Source organism: Mercenaria mercenaria, chromosome 16, assembly GCF_021730395.1.
Source record: "Mercenaria mercenaria strain notata chromosome 16, MADL_Memer_1, whole genome shotgun sequence".
NCBI classification, from domain to species: Eukaryota; Metazoa; Mollusca; class Bivalvia; order Venerida; family Veneridae; genus Mercenaria; species Mercenaria mercenaria.
This window is the reverse complement of record NC_069376.1, coordinates 56,097,090-56,103,089: the sequence shown is the minus strand read 5'-3', so window position 1 is coordinate 56,103,089 and position 6,000 is coordinate 56,097,090.

Genomic DNA, 6,000 nt, shown 5'->3' with positions numbered 1-6,000 from the left:
AGAAACAATACTTTACTTTCATGATTATAACATAATGTTATAATGGTACAGAAATTACTCCCGACTTCAAAAGCAACTGAATGCTGAGCTAGCTGAAGGGTTAACAAGGTAAGCTCCCTCTGTGTTTTTGTTTTAGAAATAGTAATTCTTTTAAGGGGGAATATTTCAGTGTCTTTTCATACCGATATTTTTAATGAGCATTTTGTCATTCTTATTTGAAAAGTTAAATATTAAATTGGAAAGAGAACTATACTATAAAAACATTTTGCATAACTACATTTTTTCACAAAAAAAAAATAGAAATGAATACACAATGATCAGGTCCATTTGCAAAGCTATATCATGCACAGTGTGACTGATATGTGTCACTGGTAGTTCCCAGTAGTGACATTTATTATTTCACTCTCAAGACGTCAAACGTGTGATAAAAATTATTTCGGTCTCCAATCCATACACCAGATAATAGTTACTGTGAATGAATCATAAGTCAGGACGTGTTAGATACATCTGACGATCTGTAACTTTTTATAGAATCATTATGTTTCCCCAGAATTTCATAGGGAGATATAATTTGTTACCTCAGAGCAAAACGTGATTCACTGTTTCTTAATGGCGCTGAGATGACAGTAATTATTCTGTCTTTCTATCACGAAACACGGGAAGGATTTCTAAATAACCTGCCAGAAATGATAGCCGTAATGAGACAGTGTGTAGAATGTTACTTTCTGTCCTGTTGAGTGACTGTCAAGGTTCCACAGTCAGATTAAAGGTCAAATGGGGATACTTTTCAAGTTTGCTTTGTAGTTATTCTATCCCTCGAAGAATTTTCAACTAACGTCTCAAATGTTAACAGTACTGTGACAATGTGCAGAATCCAACTTCAGTCTTGTAGGGTCAAGGTCGTTTGATCAAGTCGAAGGTCAAATAGGGAATATTTCTTGTTCCTCCATATCTGTTCAGCTACGTAAGGATTTTAAAACAACTTACTACATTTTTAATCATCAGACGATATTAAAGCAGAACTCAATTTTGGTGTTGTCTGTTCAAGGTTTAGGTCTTACAGTGGAATCAACAGTCAAATATAGATTGTTCCGTGTTAGTGAAAAATAACTGGACATCACTTGAAAACAATTCTAGATGTCATGGATCAAAGTCTAACTAAAACTACAAGAAAGATCCCAGCTTTAAACGCGATAGTATGGAACCATTCTGTTATAATAATGAAGATGGGTGCAAAAAGTATCCAAGTGCCTATCATGGCCGAGTGGTTAAGGTAGCTGACTTCAAATTACTCAAGTCCTCACCTGAAGGCCAGTGGTTCTACTCAAGTGCCCACCATGCCTGGAATACTGCCTTATGGCCAAACGTCTGCTAAAGATATTTTTTACTCTGCGATCCAAGGGAAGTAATACAGAACAAAGTAGTCTTTAATCTAAAAGAAGTTACCACCCTCTAATAATATATTATTTGTCTGGATTCATTCAGCACACATTTCAGTTATAAAGTCTGATGGTTTTGCAGAAAGAATTGACAGAGGATTATGAGAAAGTAAGCTAATTGAAACGCTAAACATTTGCCAAGAGTCTATAACTTACAAGAATTTGTTATAGTCAAACAAATGTTTTTACATCAGGAAAGAATCACACAAAAATGCAACTAGTACGTAAATAATATCAAGGTTAATACATTACAAACTATTTAAAGCAATCAACTGCCTCTTTCGTGACAAGTTTACTTTTCGGCGTAAATGTACATGCATGTATTATGTACTTCGGTCAAAATTGAGTTTTTCTGTCAAGACAACCGTTATATCATTACTGTTAAAACCAAGTCTTACAGTCATGGCACAGTTGAGCTTGGCCACCCTAATGTCGCCATATTGAAAGATTAGATAAAAATATAAAACATCCACAATGATTAATAGACATGCTCTAATTTTGTCGCCTAGTGTGAAATCTATTAGAAAATCAGGGGCGAAGCTGTCAGAAAAGTAAATATATACTTATGTATTCCGGTTTCAACAATTAAAGTAGTCTTGTCTCCGTTATAAAGAAAATATATTTCATGAAATGTTTTCTAAAGCATCATAAGGCATTTTGCCAATTTTGTCAAAGACCTATGAGGCGTACGATATCCGTCTTCCATCCGTCCTTCACATTAATTTTGGTTTTTAGCTCATTTTACAGTTTTCATTCAATTTAAATAAAACTAAATATAAATCATCATCATCATGGGCAAGACAACGACGAATAACATATCATTAGATAATGTTGATACCAAGTCTCGTAGTCATTAGACAACCTAAAGAAAAACTGATCTTGCTCATCGCATGATTCGTTTTGTCTTTTGACTTTTTATTACGTAAGTTCCTGTCTACTTAAAATATTCTGTCAACCGGCCGATACCTTGGCCTGTGACCCAAGGGAAGTAATACATAACAAAGTAGACTGAAAATTTAGAAGAAGTTTTCGCCCGTTGAAACACTGGCGATCATTTTCATGGCTTTTTTTACAATCGTATCAGCAATCAACCATGTTCATGGCTATACATGTTAGCAATAAAACTCTTTCTTTGATATACATGCCAGCAATCAACCACTTTCAATGCAATGCATGTCAGTATTTGTTTGTTTGTTTTGGGTTTAACGCCGTTTTTCAACGGTATTTCAGTCATGTAACGGCGGGCAGTAGGTAGCCATGTTGCTCACAAGACATCAGTTGTTTGCTCACAAGACATCAGTAGTTAACAATGTTGCATTGCTGGCAATATACATATATAAGTAATCAGACATGCTCATGGTTTTACATTATCAGCAATCATCCACGTTCATGGCAAGATATGTCAAATGTCAGCAATCAAACTCGTTCATCGCAGCAAATGTCAGCAATCAAACTCGTTCATGGCAGCAATCAGACACGTTCATGACAGCAAATGGCAACAATCAAACTCGTTCATGACAGCAAATGTCAGCAATCAGACACGTTCATGGCAGCAAGTATCAGCAATCAGACACGTTCATGACAGCAAATGTCAGCAATCAGACACGTTCATGACAGCAAGTATCAGCAATCAGACACATTCATGACAGCAAATGTCAGCATTCAGACACGTTCATGACAGCAAATATCCGCAATCAGACACGTTCGTGACAGCAAATGTCAACGATCAGACCCATTCATGACAGCAAGTGTCATCGATCAGACTCGTTCATGACAGCAAGTGACAGCGATCAGACACGTTCATGACAGCAAGTGTCGGCAATCAGACCCGTTCATGACAGCATATGTCAGCAATTAACCACGTTCATGGCAGCAATCAGACACGTTGATGACAACAAGTGTCAGCAATCAGACCCGTTCATGACAACATATGTCAACAATTAACCACGTTCCTGACCTGTAGTCAGCCGTGTTGCTGGCAAACATGTCAGCAATCAACCACTTACATGGATTTACATGCCAGCGATCAACTACGTTCATGGCATGTCCCAAGGTGGTGCCCCACTGTACGTGGTCCTTTATTTGTTCGCTTTGTCCTAGTGCGTTTGCGTGTGAGAGTGAGAGTGTGGGTGTTGGTCGTGTGCGCGTGCGCGTACGCCGCGTATGGGGTTAACGTTTGGGGAGGCTGCATTTTTGGAACGTGACTTTCCCTGATCATGCTGATGAATATTTATCCTTGTTTTTTGTCAGCAACCAACGAAGACTTAAACAAGAAATTAAATGACTAAGCAACTGCCTCGTTTCAAAAAATACCAGCATACCTGCCTAGTCCTGTACAAAACGTACAACAATTAAGCTAGTATCAACATATAGGCCATGTTCCGTAATAGACATGCCAGCAATAAAACACATCCCTAACGTACAAGCAATCTACCCCGACCCTTAAGAGACATAAACTATATGCCAGTAACCTACCTGTGACATGTCCGCAATCCTCTACTTTTAATATATACGTCAGCAATCAGTCAGTCACGAACCCTACAAGACATGTCAGCAATAACATCAGCCACGTCCCTTACAGGACATATCAAAAATCTACTATGTCCCTTGCGAGACATAACAACAATCAGCCACGTCCGTTTCATGACATATAAATAAACAACTACTTATCTTATGAGACATTTCAGCAATCAACCCTTTACATACATGTCAGCATATAATTAACCAAATTCTGTATAAAACTTGTCAGGAACCGACCATGATCCTTACAAGACAAATCAACAATCAACCGTCACCCTTAGAAGATATTCATTAAAAAAATAATCAACTATAACTGTTATAAGTCATATAGACAGTCAAACTTCCCTGACAAGACAACCTCGCCCATCCACAATACATACATGTATCAGCAATGAATCGCGTTTCTTACCAGTAGTCAACCATACACTTACAAGGAATGTAAGAAATCAGTATCACCCAATACAAGACGTACAAGCAATCAACCGCGCCCCGACAAGAAACTTGAGACAAAAAAAAAGAAGCAATTAACAACGTCCTGACAAGAAATGTCTGAAGAGCCGGCAGTCAGCCATGCCCTGACATTGACCAACCATGCCTTGACAAGATTCTTCAGAAGAAAATACAACCAGTCTTACAATACACCTCAGACAAAAACAGCAGTGAACCAATCTCAGACAAAAAAAAGCAAGCATCTACATCCAAACAAGAACATCAGACAAAACAGCAAGTAATTTACCAAATCCTGGCAAGAAAAGTCAGAAATAAACGACCAAACAAGAAAAGTCAAGGCAACAGCAATTCTTGCATAAAAACTACTTTTTTCACTCGATTCGCACATGTATTAACGTGCAAACAAGGCGATTCACGTGCTGTTAATACGTGATTTTTATTTTTTAAATGCTTTGCCAGGGACGTATACTAGTATGTATTTATGCCCAAACTGACATCTGGCATCTGCGTCTTGTTTCTTGTAAAAAGTATTGCATTGATAGTAAATGGTCATTTTTAAAACATGCTGAATTTGTAACAAAACATTTTCAATGTTTGAGATACGTGCTCAGTGTGTTTTAAAAGACTAAAAATATTGGCTGATATTTGGCAAGGGCAGAGAGGGGTGGTGCCTTGACCTCCAAGTGCCTGAGATTCTGACGAGAAACTTTAAAAATAAAGCAGCAGTCAAGTATGCCCTGACAATAAACTGCATCGTCATACAGCTAAGCGAATTTTTCGTAACTTTACCGCCTTTCTTTATTTTTATTATTATTTTCTTTTTTTTGTTTCTTACAAAATGATGGTATATTAGGTGTTAAACGTGTGGCACGTAGAATACATCTTAGTATTCAACCGTGAATTCTAAGAATTCTAATATACGTCAACTCCTAATCGCGCCATTTTAAGACAAACCAGCCCATGTCCATTATAAGACATGTCAGCAATCGACCACATTACTATTATCTGTACAGTAGAGCGCGTTTTTAACAAGACAAAACGTTCTCACATTGTATCCCATCAATGAACTGCAGTCGTTGTTAAACATACTAATCCTCGTTCCTTGCAAGACATGTCATCGCTAAACCACATTCATTCCTGACAAGATATGCTAGCATTCAAGCAAATTTCTTACAAGGCATGCCAACATACAACCGCAGTGGCTGTACCGCAGTGGTTGTAAGAAATACTAGCCCTTGCCCCTGCAGTCAACCACATTTCTGGCTAGACATGCCTGGATTCCAGCATGCGCAGATCCAGCTTATTTTCTTAGAGTGGGTCCGACCCCCCCCCCCCCCCCCCCCCCCCCCCCCCCCCCCCCCCCCCCCCCCCCTCCCCACCGGAAAATTTTGAAATTTAGCGCTTCATATTCTGCATTCTGGGGCATTTAAGGAGCATTTAAGAACACCTTTCCGTTGCAATTTTATATACAATGTACCCCTTATTTTCACAGTTTTATGTGCTAACCTGTTAAATGATAAAATCAAGTTTTCTTCAAGGTAGAATTCTTAGTTTCTTTTAGATAATTAATATAAATATGAATTATGTCGGG